Below are 15991 nucleotides of genomic sequence, written 5' to 3' on the forward strand. Positions count from 1 at the left end.
AATACAATTGGCAAAAGGCACAAGGAAGGCATTAATCCGAACAAGAAAATCCAACCCAATCATAAACTCATAGTCATCTAAGGGTATTACCTCATTGGTTTCCTTGCCCTTGTAGTCTCTAAGCTATAACTCCACTCCTCGTGCTACTCCAATGGCCAAAACTTCCATGGAGTTCACTGTCTTGATGGTACTAGTCCCTTTCTACCCCTTCAATCAGAGCTTTTAGGTTTAAACCCATAAAATAAACAAGTGCGAGGCACTTGTGTCCACCAGTGCACTCACCTTTTGACCCGTAACCATCATATCAACAAACATCAAGCCTTTTGGTTTGTAGCTCCCCTTACTTTGGATAGTATTAAGCACCAACGACCCAAGATTTGCTACCCTTACCATTGGCTCCTCATCAAACTCTTTGTCTACAATAGCCAGCTTACCCTTTTATGGGCAGTTACAAGCTATGTAGCTCCTTCCACATCGATAGCATATGAGTGGCTCTCAATCCCCTTTTGCCATTCACTTCCCTGCTAATGGCTTCATTTTGCCATCTTTGTCCAAATGGTCTCAATCCCCATCCTTGGACTGCCAGTCACAATCCCTTCCCTTGGATTACTTCTCTTAGCCCCTCTTGTCCTTGCACTTTCCCTTCGGCTTGAAAGACTCAACTTGTTCAATGGTTTGAACTCCTCCAAGGACTCAGTAGTAATCATGGCTTTAGCCAAGTCATGAACTCCCTGCCTTTGTAGCTCGTGCTTCTATCATGGTCCTAATGTGAAGTCAAGAATCCTACATCAGTTAAGTACTAGAGTTGGTCTTGGGATATAAGGGTTCACACCTCTTCCTCCTTGTGAGGGGCCTTTTGTGGGACAAAACTATAAAGCCAAAAGGGCTAGAGTAGACAATACCTTACAAGGGTGTGAACCATAGTAAATAAGTTGATCTAAGACGCTAGATGAGTGCATAATTAGATCTTGAAGCCACATGGGCTTAGAGATTAAGTCTTGATCTGCGACAAGTGAAATCAAAGCCCACTTTATAAGGTACTAGAGATGTACCATAGAGGACAGTGGGACCTTATTAGAGTAGGGAAAGATGTCACGATCCTAAAGTGAAGTCAAGAATCCCACATCAGTTAAATACTAGAGTTGGTCTTGGGATATAAGGGTTCACACCTCTTCCTCCTTGTGAGGCACCTTTTGTGGGATAAAACTATGAGGCCAAAAGGGCCAAAGCAAACAATACCTCACAAGGGTGTGAATCATAGTAGGTAGGCTAATCTAGGACATTAGATAAGTGCATGCTCGGGTCCTAGAGCCACGTAAGGTTAGAGATTAAGTCTCAATCCATGGCACTTCACCCACAGCTTCAACCTATCCATGAAAGCAAATAGGCCTTCTATCTCACTCAGATCCAAAATCTAAAGCATTAGTTCAGAGAATTTTGGGACATAGTCCTTTATCTCCCCTTACTGGGTAAGCTTGCACAACTTCGCTTGGGCTTCATCATTGGCATACTTTAAGTAGAACTACTCTCTGAACTCTTTTCTAAACTTTGCCCAGGTTCCAATCATGGCACGCCATACCTCACATCATCACACTTGCACCTTCATCACAAGGCAACATTAGTAAGATACATTGATGTAGTGCTTACCTCGGTAGCCTCATTGTACATGCTGATAGCCTAGAAGTACTGCTTCATGCCCCATAAGTAGTTGTCTACTTCTTTGGTAGCCCTAGTCCCCTTGAACCTTTTAGGCTTGGGGATCTACACACGGGTCTTAAATGCTCTAGCAAACATGCCATTCCCTATGGCAGTTTTACACGCAGCGAACTCACTCCTGAGCTCCTTTATCTCTTTACACATGGCCTTTATGCCATCATATATGGTCTCCACTTAGGTTTTCAAGGTCTTGTTCCTTTAGGTGATCACATCCAGGCCTTGATTGAGAGCAGCTTGTAAGTTACCCTTGAGCTCTTCTTTCATGGAGTCTAGCGCTTTAATATGAGTCTCCACATCATCAAGCTTCTCCTTCATGTCACCCATGGTCACCTCTCCCTTGGACAACCTCCCATCCATGGTAGACCAGAGGTCTCTTGAACTAGCCTTCTTACCTCTTCCGCACCCTTGCTCCTGGGCCTCTGGTTGTTAGCTAGCCACATCACTCTGGGAAGCCATCTCCTTGACTACGATCTAACCTACACACACAAAAACGTAGAACCAAAACTACTCTGATACCAACTGTCACAGGCTCTAACCTAAGACTCAAAATTCATGTAGCCTTAGGCTTGGAATCACCTCCTTCTAGCCTAAGTCAGCCTAGAACTAAAGTGTGCGAGCACTAGAACAATGGGAAGGATAGAACACACAAGTTTGAGAAAAACAAAAAAGCAAGAGAATTGCTAGAATATGCTTTGTATTTTACTAAAGCAAAAATGTAAGATGATGTGCAAAAGTGTAAGATGATGTATAAAAGAGGGTGAGGTGACCCTTTATTTATAGTTGAGGCCCCTAGCTACACTTATGGCTAAATCACTAGAATCAAGAAATTACAATCAATCAAGGATTACACATATTACATTAATACAGGATTCTATTTTCTGATTTTTTGGGTCAACCAAATCCTCTAGAAGGCTTCTATTGATCCTATGCACTTTTAGAAGATCTTGCTATGTGCTTCCTCTTTTGGGCCTTCCTGGATGTGGTGCAGGCATCATACAAGCCTAGCCTTGGGCATGCAAGCTGGCCTGTATGCTGTGCGGGTGATCTGGACTCCTCACCAAGGCCTAGTGTGTAAACCCCCACCAATGCTCCTAGTGCACCAACCTTAACCTCAAGTGCTTGAGCCTGTGCTCCTAGTGCTCTCGCCCAAGGCATGACACGTGCACCATGCACACCATAACTGGGCAGTAGGTGGGTCCAACCATATCTTCATATTTCTACCATGCCAAAGCCATTTTTATAGCTTGTAAATTCATATAAGTGCTCAGTAGCACCCACTCATGGGCCTAACTTAATTTTGTCAAACATGAACACCATGCTTAAGCCTCTAAAATCTTGATCACTACCTATACCTTTGTTCTAGGCTAGCTTTCCGCAACCTGGGCCTCCAGAAAGCCTCAAGGCCTATCCATCTAGCCATCAAACCTTGTTTTGCTAGAACTAGAATTACTCCTTGACTTATAGAAAACCTATGGGATTAGACTAGCTTGTGGACTATGATACATGCACATGCCTCAACCACCATCAAGATATGTTGACCTTTAGTCTTAGGTCATGCTTTGACCACCATTAAAACATGTTGGCCCTTTATGTGAGTAGTTCCCTTGAACACATTGGCACATGTTAGGCCACTTACCACACATAGGTATCCTAGGCTCGAGCTATGCACATACATGCCACGATCAGGCAATAGGTGGGTTAAGGCACATCTTTATATTTCTACCATGCCAATGCAATTTTTATAGCTTGTAAATTCATATAAGCACTCACCAATGCCTATATCTACGCTTGGCTCAATTTTATTAAACCTAAACACCATACCTGAGCCTTTAGAGTCTTTATCACTACCTATACCACTATTTTAGGGTAGTTCCCCATAACTTGGGCCTCTAGTAGGCCTCAAGGCATGGTCTTTATGGCTGTCAAACCTTATCCTACTAGAACTAAAACTATTCCTTAACTCAAAAAGAACCCCTAGGCTTGGACCAGCTTATGGACTATGGCACATCATATGCCTTGACCTCCATCGACATCGAAGGACCTTTAGTGAATGCACATGCCTTAACCACCATTGGGACTTGTTGGCCCTTTATCTCAACACATGCTTTGACCCCTATTGACACATGCTAGCCTTTGTGCACACAATTCCCTCAAACATAATCAACACATGCTGGCCTCACACCATGCGTAAGTATCCTAGGCCTAGGCCATGCACCATGTGCACCATGATTAGGCAATAGGTGGGTTCAAGCACATCATCATATTTTAGTTGTGCCAATGACATTTTTATGGCTTGCAAATTCATATAATGGTCCTTTAAGCCTTCATATGAAGTTTAGTGGCAACATGACTCATTTTCTATTTTTCACAAATTTTTAAATTTTTCTCGATTTAGATTTTTTGAAATTTTTTTTAAAGGACTTTTGGCCCTAATTTTGGTATACATGATCTTTGTATTTTTATTGGCTTCCACACAAAAAATTTAGCTAAAAACTTGAAGTGTAGAAGATTTTTTGGCCATTTGAAAAAAGTGCCCCATATTTTAGACTCTTGAATGGCTACTAGCTGCAAACTTGTAAAAGCTCTTATGCTCTTTAAGAGGGTGTGAGTTGTCAAGGTTTCTTAGGGACATAAGGCCAATATAAGGGCCAAGTACCAACACCCATCGTATATAATGTGTGTACACGTCCCTGACCCCTACCTCTAATCGCTAAAACCTCTAATGCCACTGATCAAGTTCTCTAACGATGGTGCCCTTGGTAAAAAAAAGCTGAACCAGCACATGCCTAAGTCTAATATATACACTGTGGCCTAGAATCAAACTTTGACCAAGGCCTCAACCATCAATGGCACATACTGGTGCATGGTGTGGGCACATGCCTCGAACATCATTAGCATAAGTTAGCCTTCGGTATGGGCACTTGCCTCAACCACCATCGACACAAGCTAGCAATAGGTATGGGCACTTGCCTTGACCATCATTGGCATATTTTGGCCCTTGGTGTGGGCACATACCTCAATCAGCATTGGTAGTAAATGGCCTTCAATGCAGGTAATTACCTTAAACACTATCAGCACATGCTGAGCTTTAGTGTCAGCACATGCCTTGACCACCATCAAAACCTATGAAATCTTGGTGTGAGATATGCTTGTTTGAAAAAAATGTCCCCATTTCAAATGCTCTAATATCTACTATAAGCATATCTATAAAATCTCTCATACTCTTTAAGAGTTGGTTGTCTGAGCCCCCCTTTCCCCTCTATGAGGGGTGTAGGTGTACATGATGGGCTTGTCATTGCATATATCCATGATAATGTCCCTGGGGCAAAATCTAGGCCATGCTTGCCTTCTTGTTATATTGTTTGGTGACTGGTTAGTTTAGTGACCTATAGGCACCTATGGCCTTGACCAGTTAACATGCATGCGAAAAAAGGGCTCGGTTGTGCTAAGCTCAAGCCCGTGCCTGTGACACAAGCTAGGAGCTTAAGCTTAGCTGTCATGCAGCCTTAGGTGGGAAACTACCATCTGTATGCCTAAGTCAACTTTTAAACCAACTTGGTGTCGTGTACTAATTGACTATGTCATGCACTTATGTTAGAACTCGACTAACCTCCTAAGAGTTTAGGAGAAAGCTAGGAAGGAAATGGTCAAGGCAAGAGTAGTTTATTTACTTGATTAGGTATGTACACTTACTATTTGAACACAGTCCCTATGTGTTCTCTACAAAGGCTTTTAAGGCCTATGTCCCTAATGCTCACACTTTTGCTTTGTTATGTTGTCACTTGGCTATGGTTTATGTACAAATGAGGAAAAGGCTCTCCTATTTATACTTGAGCCCCCTTGGTACTTATGGTTACAATGAATCCAAGTGTATGGCCTTTAAGAGCTTTTTACATAGTTTTATGGTGCCTACACTTCAACACGGTAAGCTAAGGCCTTTTTAGAGATATGCTGATTTCAAGCTCCCCATTAAGCACTTGGGTTTGGAAAAGCCCAAGCATTTTCACTCAATGCCCATACCTAGTGTGTTCCAGAGTCTTCTCTATTTAGGTGCCACTCTACCTATGGTTAGGGCCTTCTAAAGGCTTCTTCATCTATATGCTACAATGCCCGTCACTATGCCTATGCTTGGTCCTTCTGAAACCTTTGGTACTAGCGCACCTAGCCTACCTAAAGGCTTGTCTAACCCTTCCATGTTCTAGGCCTTTCTATGTCTAACTACCTGCACCATATCCTAGGCTGTTCTAAAACCTTTTAGCAAACAATCCTTATGCCTAACACCATATAGCTCACCATAAGGGTACTCCTACACTCTAGCCTTGGCCTTGGCCCACACATTTGGGTAAAGTATGTGCCTTTAAGAACTTGGTCTTGAACCTACCTAAAGCTTCACCTCACCATCTTGAGCAAGTCCCGTCATGTGACCTTCTTGGTTGATGACTTATTCACGATCTGTGACATTCTTCCCCATTTGTTCTAGCAATGCCTTTGTTTCTAAAGGAATGCCAATCTTTCACCACACTTGCATGTTAGATCAATGTTTGCCTTTTATCCCAATGGCTTTTGGCACCTAATCATGATCATCTTTTTCTATTACCTTGACACTGATGTGTCTATTATTAAACTAACTTTTTCCTTAGAGTCACCCACTATGCACTTTGATAAAAAGGGTCTAGTTGATCTCTTTAGTTTGACTGGTGGCTTTCTATGTCCACACTCCACTAATCCTATTAGCTTGATTGGTGGCTCTTTGTAGCCACACCATTATCACCTTTATCAAGAACTCGAAAGATTTGCTCCTTTTAGCTCAATCAAATAGCACTGAGCCTCAACACACCATTGGAGTCTTTAAAGTGCTGATTGCAACCATTATTCTTGCCATTAGACTCCTTATAAGTCTTTACAATGGCTACAAGCTTCTTCTATTATAGGCAATCTCTAGGCCTATGTGATTTTAAACACAAAAAGTATGTAAACGTAATGGCTTTCTTATTTTTTTCCTTGTTAGACTCCTCGACCCTTTCCTTATGATAATAAAGCTTCTCCTCAACCTCATCTTTTGATGAAGAGTGATTACTCTTATCTCCCCCACTTAAGCTGTTGTCCCTAGTCTCGAGAAACTTGGTGCATTCATACTCAACCAATGATTTAGAAATTACAATTGCCTAACTCAAGTCTTGGACCCTATGCCACTTTAACTCGATTCTTGCCCATGGCTTTAACCTATCAAGGAAGTAGAACAAGGCTTCTTGCTCACCCATGTTGGGAACCGTAAGTGACAATTTTAAGAACTTCTGACAATAGTCTTACAGTCTTTCCATTTGAATGAGCTGATGAAACTTCACCCAAGCTTCTTTTTCTCATACTTTAGTTTAAACTGTCTCATTAGCTCCCTCACAAATTGATCCCATATGGTGTTGCAGTCTCCCCTTACTGCATGCTATTACACCTCTGATAGCACTATAAGAGGGCCACATCAATTAAGTTCATGGCAATAGTGCTTACCTTAGCCTCTTCTGTTATACCAGCCACTCAAAAGTACTACTTTATGCTCCACATAAAGTTGTTGACTTCTTTGGCTGAGTGACTTCTCTCGAATGGCTTTGGCTCATGCACTTTCATTGTAGGTTTGGTAGCTCGAAATGCAACAAACTCCAGCCCAAGTTGCTCTATTTCTTCCTGTAAGGCTGCCACTTGAGCCTCTAGAGCTTCATTATACTGTGTGAGCACTTCTATCTTTAGAGTCAAGGCATCATGCATCTCTTCTTTGAGCTCTTTCTATATCAAGTCTAACTCTTGGATGCAATCTTCAATGTCCTTGAACTAATCCATCAAATCTCCCATGGCACATTTTACCAACTAAAAGTCCATGGATGACAATAGATCCTTCGAACTAGCCTTTCTCCTTTTGTTATGGGTGGGGAACCCTTTTGCACTTTACTAGTGCACTTCACCTGAAGGTTACTAGCCATGCTTTGGCACATGCACCACAATTGCAAAGCTCAGACTAAGGATTTTCCACAATTTCATTAAGAGCACTCAAGTGTTTTCGTGCCCTATTCTTAGCACCAACAGCCAACAATCACCCATAAAACACTTCCCATTACAAGTCTATAGCATAATTGACACACTAACACTCAAGCTATGCATGCACTAGAACTAACACCAACACTGATTGTAACCAAGGTTTGAAACCTACTTTAATACCAATTCCAATTAGAATTGGCTTGATACCAATTGTCATAGGCTAAGAGCTTAAGCCTGGCAACCATGCGACCTTAGGTAGGAAACTATCATCCATGTGCCTAAGTCAACCTTTAAAAGGACTCGGTGCCATGCACAAACCAACTGTGTTATGCACTTGTGCTAGAACTTGACTAACCTTTTAAGAGTTTAGGAGAAAACTACGAAAAAAATGGTTAAGGCAAGACTAGTTTATTTATTTAATAGGGTATGTTAGTCCCTATGTGTTCTCTATAAAGGCTCTTAAAGCTTAAGTCCCTAATGTTCACACTCATGCTTCCATATGTTTTCATTTAGTTATGGCTTTTGTATAAATGAAAGGGAGGCTCTACTATTTATACTTGAGCCCTATTGGTACTTATGGTTACAATGAATCAAACTATATGGCCATTGAGGCCCTTCTAGACAGTTCTAGGGTGACCAGGCTCTAACAAGGTCGACTAAGGCCTTTCTAGAGATATGCTAGTCTTAGGATCCCTACAGAGCCCCTAAGTTTGGAAGAGTTCAGCACTTCCAATGAGTGCCTGCACCAAATGGGTTCCAAAGTCTTTTCCATCTGAGTGCCACTTTACCTATAGCTAGGGTCTTCTAAAGGCTTATTTGTCTAGGTGCTATAGTGCCTATCCATGTGCCCATGCCTAGCCCTTCTGAAACCTTTGGTGCCCATGCACTTGGTCTACCTCCAGGCTTCTCTAAACACTTCCATACCTACATGCATAGCCCATCTCTAGGTGGTTCTAGGGTTTTTTGTACCTAACTACTTGTCTTACATCCCGGGGTATTCTAAAACCTTCTAGTAAGTAGTTTTTATACCTAACACCTTGTAGCTCACTATGAGTGTACTCTTACACTCTAGCCCTAGCCTTAGCCTGCACACTTGGGTAAAATATGTGCCTTTAGGACCTTGGTCTCAATCTTTCCTAGCGCTTTGCTTGCACCATCTCGAGCAAGTCCTATAATATAACCTTTTTAGTCTAGAACTCATGTACGATCTATAATATTCTTTCCCACTTGTGCTAGTAATGCCCTTGTTGCTAAAGGAATGTTAATCCTCCATCGTACATGCACATTAGTTCATTGTTTGTCTCTTATCTCGATGGTCATTGGCACCTAATCATGATCATCCCTTTCTCTTACCTTAATAGTGACAGTTTGTTACCAAACCAATTTTTGCTTGAGTCACCCCTATACACTTTAATGAAAGGGTTTGCCTAATCTTTTTAGTTCAACTAGTGGCTCTTCATGACCACACTCTACTAATCTTATTTGGCTTGACTGGTGGCTTTCCGTAGCCACACCATTATCACCTTCATCGAGAGCTTGAGAAGTTCGCTCCTCTTGGTTCATCCGAATAGCACCAAGCCTTAACACACCATTAGAGTCTTCAACGTGCTAATTGCTACCATTATTCTTGCCATTAAACTCCTTATAAGTCTCCACAATGGCTACAAGCTTCTTCTATTATGGGCAATCCCTAGGTATATGTGATCCTGAACATAAGAAGCAGCTAAAGGTAATAGCCTTCTTACCTTTGTCCTTGTTAGGCTCTTCGACCCTTCCATTGTGATGTTGTGGCTTCTTCTAACCTCATCCTCTAATGAAAAGCAGTTACTCTTGTCTCCCCTACTTAAGCTACTGCCCCTAGGCTTAAGGAACTTGCTATGTTGATACTTAACCAACGATTTGGCAACTATAATTGCCTAACTCAAGTTTTGGACCTTATGCTACTTTAGCTCAATTTTTGTCCACGACTTTAACCAATCAAAAAAGTAGAACAAGGCTTCTTGCTTGGCTATGCTAGGAACCATAAGTGATAGTTTCAAGAACTCTTTATAATAGTCTCACACTCTTCCCTTTTGAGTGAGTTAGTGAAGCTTTGCCTGAGCTTTTTCTTTTGCGTACTCTAGCTTAAACTGTCTTATTAGTTCCCTCACAAATAGATCCCATGTGGTGATTGTAGTGTACCCTTGCTGCATGTTATTGTACCTTTGATGCCACCACAATAAGGCCACGTTAATTAAGTACATGGTAGCATGCTTGCCATGGCTTTCTTCACTGTACTAACCACTAGGAAGTACTACCCCATGGCCCACATGAAGTTGTCAACTTCTTTAGCTGAATGACTTCTCATGAATGGCTTTGGGTTAGGACTTTCACCCTAAGTCCTAAACCCTTGTTTGTAACTATACAACTTGAAATGCAACAAACTCCTACTTGAGTTACTCTAGTTCTTCTCATAAGGCTACCACTTGAACCTTTAGAGCTTCATTATGTTGGGTAAGCAATTCTATCTCTTGAGTTAAGACACTGTGCATCTCTTTTTTAAGTTTTTCCTATGCCAAGTCTAACTGTTGGATGTAATCCTCAATGTCTTTAAATTGATCCTTCAAATCTCCCATGGCTAACTTTCATTTTGCCAACCGAGAGGACATGGATAATAATAGATCCTTTGAACCACTCTTTTTCTCCTTGCTTATGGGTGGGTTACCCTCTTGAACTTCATTCATGCACTCTACTTGAAAGTTCCTGGCCATGCTTTTTCATACGCACCATAATTACAAAGCTTAAACTAAGGATTTCCCATAATTTACTTAGGAGCACTCACACATATTTATGCCCCACTCTTGGCATCGACAACTAGCAATCACCAACACAATACTTCCCACTGCAAGTTTACAGCACAACTGACACATTAACACACAAGCTACCTGTGCATTCAAACTGACACCGACACTAATCGTAACCAAGGTTTGAAACTTACTTTGATACCAACTCTAGTTAGAAATAGCACTAATACCAACTATCATGGGCTGGGAGCTTAAGCCTAGCTACCATGCAACCTTAGGTGGGAAACTACCATTTGTATGACTAAGTTAATCTTTAAACCAACTAGGTGCCATGCACTAATCGATTATTTAGTTCACTTGTGCTGAAACTCAACTAATCTCCTAGGAGTTTAGGAAAAAGCTAGAAAGGAAATGGTTAAGGCAATAGTAGTTTATTGACTTGATGGGATATGTACACTTACTCTTGGAACACAGCCCCTTATGTGTTCTCTACAAAGGCTTTCAAGGCCTATGTCGCTAATGCTTACATTCTTGCTTCTCTATGTTTTCACTTGGTTATGGCTTATGTACAAATAAGGGGGAGGTTCTCCTATTTATACTTGAGCCCCTTTGGTACTTATGGTTATAATGAATCCAAATGTATGGCCATTAAGGGCTTTTTAGATAGTTCTAAGGTTTCCAAGCTTTAACAAAGTCAGCTAAGGCCTTTCTAGAGATATACTGGTTTTAGGCTACCTACCAAGCCTTTGGGTCTGGATGATTCAGGGCACTTTTGGTAAGTGCCCACACCTAATGGGTTCTAAAGTTTTCTCCATCTAAGTGCCACTCTACTCATAGTTAGGGTCTTCTAGAGGCTTTTTCTTTGGGTGTTACAGTGCCTATCACTATGATCATGCCCGGCCCATCTGGAACCTTCAATGCCCACACACCTGGCCTACCTTTAGGCTTTCTAGGCACTTTCATGCCTGTGTATATGGCCTATCTCTAGATGGTTCTAGGCCTTTCTATGTCTGACTACTTGTGCCACATCCTAGGGTGCTCTTGAGCCTTCTAACAAGTAGTCCTCATGCCTAGCATTGTGCAACTTACCATGAGTTTACTCCTACACTCTAGCCTTGGCCTTGGTCTGCACACTTGGCTAAAATATGTGTCTTTAAGACCTTGGTCTCAATCCTTCCTAGTGATTCACCTGCATCATCTCTAGCAAGTCCCGACCATGACCCTCTTGGTCTGGGACTTATACACAGTCCGTGACATCTGTGGCTGATACTACCCCAGACCCCAAACCAAGTCCCTAAATTAGGCAACAACTCCCTAGGATGGTGCAAGCAGAAGTTGCTATCTCAATCTTGGTCTTGCTAAGTCTCTCAAGTATTTGGTAATCTAGTGATCCTTTCTCATCGACCATAAGAATGCCTTGGCTAGGCCAAGCCCATGCATGTAGCCAATGTTGTCTCTGTTAGTGCATTGAGGCCCATGCAGTGTTAACATCCTAAAAGAATGCTATGTGGTTGATCCTGCCAGTGTCAAAAGCTTGACTCAAATGACCATAGTAATTCTAGAGTTAATATGTGCAACAAACCCCAACTTCTAAAAGGGATGCATTTATTAGATAAAAGGTTGATGCGGGCTTTGACCATTGCTTTAATGATTCATAGTAACTCAACAAATCACGCGACCTTTATGCCAGTGACGCATCATTCAAATTTCTACCATATCAACTTTTGATGGTAGGATAGTGGCCTACCATGATGGTGAAGGGTAACAGAGAATTAGGGTTCAATTTCGAAAAGAGATCTTAAGAAATGACTAGCAAATCCAAAGAAGGTAGCAAGTGTTAAAATTATCCAATCTTGACATAGGGTGGTAGTCAAAAGAAATAACAATATCGGGCTTTATGAGTTTGGTAATTGAAATAAGTACAATATAAATTCTTTAATAAGGATCCATTAGAGGGCAAGTCTGGTGCTAGTAGCTATGGTAATACCAATTTTAATGGGATATATTTAAGTTGTTGCAGTTAAAAAGCTCATGGTCAAAATTAGGGTTGGGTCATTTGGTATGCCCATGGTGAGCATCGATCTACTCATCCCTCTACTAGAGACGTGCTCCTAGCCTTAACCAATTGATCATTCTTCTAGTGCTATTATTTTGAAAAAATTAGAGTGCTCAAAGTAGGCCTATGCTTGTATACATTAGCATAAGATAACATCATAGGATTTCTATCCTATTGTGGTGGCCTTTGAGATCAAAGTAATGATTAACAAGGACAGTCGAAGGCATTCGTATTTCATAGTCAGAGGAAAAATTTTTGGATTTATGAAAGATGAACAATTGTGAAAGCATATACCAAGGATGTTTTCATTAATCAAGAATGAAAGTTTCAAGCTTGAAGATGATCAAATATCATCCTAGTCTCAACCATAAATGTGTCGACCAAGGATCGATGGATGTTACTTTCAGGACTTCGTCAGCACCTTATGAGAAATCAAAGTCTTTGGGTTCTAGAGGGAGTATGGTTACAAGGCTAAAACTTAAAGGAATTGATGGAAGGGTACCACAAAGAGTGCAACCTATGGCTTAATTTAACTCAATATAGGGAAACTTACCAGGTCTAGACATAGTAAAGATTGATAAACTGAGAGCTCTTTCTTGATTCTATGAGAGGTGGTGCATGGTAGTTCTTAGTTGGTGGATTGATTTGTCTAGTTAAATCCATTAACGAACAGGACCTCAGCATGTTAACTAGCTACATGGAGGTGATCCTTTGTGGATAGTTTCTTAGAGGGACTATGGTTACTTAAGCTAAGAAAGTTTGAGGTAATAATAGGTTTGTGATGCCCTTAGATGTTCTGCGTTGCACGTGTGCTACACTGATGTATTCAATGAGTCTACAACCTTAGCTAACAGGTTTGAGTAATTTTTGAAATTTCATCATGCTGGGGATAGTAAGTACAAGTCAACAACTTATGTTGACTACATCCTTGCCCTTTTTACACACTGTCCATCCTACTAATTGAATATCTAGTGAAGTGTTTGGATCATGGTGACGTGGATGGTTTGCTACCTATGACATCATGGGAAGTCCACTGAACCTTATCATTTAGAGGAAAGAAAAGTTGTAACAATGTTTTTGTAGGTGAACTTGGGGAAGGATCATTATCGAAACTTGCTCAATGAATGACCCACAAATGTGTTAATGAAGCACTGAGAGGCCAAGCATGCCTTCATGCCCTGAGCCTTTTCTAGCCCTGAGCGTGTGCGATGATCAATTTGTTTTGCCTCTCAAGTGGGAAAAATGATTGGTATCATCGTCTGTGGCCAAATAATGAGCCCTCGATGCATATTGCACTAACGAACTAGAATGAAAAAGAGAGCGCGTGATGTTGCTATCCCTTTCGCAGTGTGTTCGTAAGTGGCACCGTGACTCCTTTTGCATGGAAAACCAAAATGACTCTCCGCAATATATATCTCGGGTCTCTCATTGATGAAAAACGTAGCAAAATGTTATACTTGGTGAGAATTGCAAAATCCCATGTGTAGAAAAATTCTTGTATTTTTGTTGGCATCCACAAAAACATTTAGCTAAAAAATCAGTGTAAAAGATTTTATGGCCATTTGAAAAAAGTGTCCCCATTTCAGACACTTAAATGGCTACTGATTGTGAATCGTAAAAGCTTTTATGCTCATTAAAAGGGTGTGAGTTATTGAGGTTCATTGGGGGATAGGGGGCTAATATAAGGGCCAAGGACCAGCACCCACCACACATCATGTGCGCACACCCCCTGGCCCTCCACCTCTAATCATTGAAACCCCCATTGCCATTATTCAGTTCTTTGATGATGCTATGGCAATTGGAGTAATGATTAATAGGGATAGTCAAGGACATTCGTATTTCATAGTCAAAGGTGAAATTCTTGGATTTATGAAAGATGAACAACTATGAAAGCATTTGCCAAGGATGTTTTCATTAATCAAGAATGGAAGTTGAAGGCTCAAAGACAATTACATACTATCTTAGTCTTAACCATAAACGATGCCAACCAAGGATCAATGGATGTTACTTTTAAGACTCCTCTAGCACCTTATAAGAATCAAAGTCTTTGGATTTCAGGTGGAGTATGGTCATAAGGCTGAAACTTAAAGGAATTGATGAAAAGGCACTACTAATAGTGGAGCCTATGGCTTAATTTGACTCAACACATGGAAACTTACCAAGTCTAGACATACAAAGGATTGATAGATTCAGAGCTCTTTTTTTATTCTATAGGTGGTAGTGCATGGTCATTCTTAGTTGGTGGAGCGATTTGTTTAGTTAATTCAATTAATGAACAAGACCTTAGCCTACTAATTAGCTATGTGAAGGTGAACCTCCATGGCTAGCTTCTTAGAATGACTATGGCCTTTCAGGCTAAGGAAGTTTAAGGCAATAATAAGTCTATGATACCCTTAGATATTTTAGGCCACACACATAATACACTAATGTATTCAATGTATCTATAGCCTTGGTTGATAGGGCTGGTTAATCTTTGAAATTTCAACATGATAGGGATAGATCATTGCCATTGTTAGTCTTCAATAAGGAATTCCTAGTAAGCGTGATTTATCAACTTGTATTAACTGCATCCCTAACCTTTGTACACACCACCTGTCGCTCCTACCAATTGAATGGTCCTCGAAGTATTCAAATCATGGCAACATGGATGGTTTACTGCCTGCGACACATTAAGAAGTCCACTAAACTTTATCGTTTAGAGGAAGAAGAAGTCATAACAAGGTTTTCTTAGGTGAACTTGTGGAAGGATCATTGTTGAAACTTGTTTAATGAATGACACGTGAATATGTTAACAAAACATCGATGGGGTGATGTTGCCTTTATGCTCCAAGGCTTTTTCGATTATAGGTGTGCACAATGGTCACTTTTTTTTGCTTGTCAGGTGAATGAAACAATCAGTGTCATCACTTGTGGTCGAATAATGAATCCCTAGCATGAATTACACCAAGGGATCGAAATGAAAAAAAGCGTGTGTGCCATTGTCATCGGTTCACATTACATGTATGGGTGGCACCGTGACTCCTTTTGTCATGAAAAACCAAAATGACTCTCAACAATGGATATCTCGACTCTCGCTTCGATGAAGAACATAGTGAAATATGATACTTGGTGTGAATTGTAGAATCCTATGAGCCATCAAGCCTTTGAATGCAAGTTTAACCCCAAGCCATTAGGCTAGGGGCCTGATTGCCTGCGTGTCATGCATCATCACCCCCTCTAACCCCCCACCCATTGGGCTTTGAGCAAGGGGTAAAAGATGGCCTCTTATGATCTTATCAGTTGTCATTGGCCCAAAAATGAGTCCCTAGTAATGATAGTGTTGTGACCATTACTGGTAAAGCTCCCAGCATGCATTGTCTCTAGTGACGAGCATTTATTGTCCATCTAAACCCCATCAGACCTCTCGCAT

At 41.0% G+C, this 15991-nt stretch overlaps 1 non-coding gene and 2 pseudogenes across 1 annotated transcript; all 3 read left to right on the forward strand.

Annotated features, from left to right (window-relative positions):
* Positions 1-11906: 11906 nt before the first annotated feature.
* LOC149519408 (18S ribosomal RNA) lies at positions 11907-13688 on the forward strand (annotated as a pseudogene).
* A 348-nt stretch (positions 13689-14036) lies between these two features.
* Positions 14037-15336, forward strand: LOC149519409 (18S ribosomal RNA; annotated as a pseudogene).
* Positions 15337-15626: 290 nt separating this feature from the next.
* LOC149519410 (5.8S ribosomal RNA) lies at positions 15627-15782 on the forward strand. The gene has a single exon (XR_016341256.1). It is a non-coding gene; the product is annotated as a 5.8S ribosomal RNA (ribosomal RNA).
* Positions 15783-15991: the final 209 nt, after the last annotated feature.

Source organism: Durio zibethinus, chromosome 3, assembly GCF_047325235.1.
Source record: "Durio zibethinus cultivar Kanyao isolate XHJ-2024 chromosome 3, ASM4732523v1, whole genome shotgun sequence".
Lineage (NCBI taxonomy): Eukaryota > Viridiplantae > Streptophyta > Magnoliopsida > Malvales > Malvaceae > Durio > Durio zibethinus.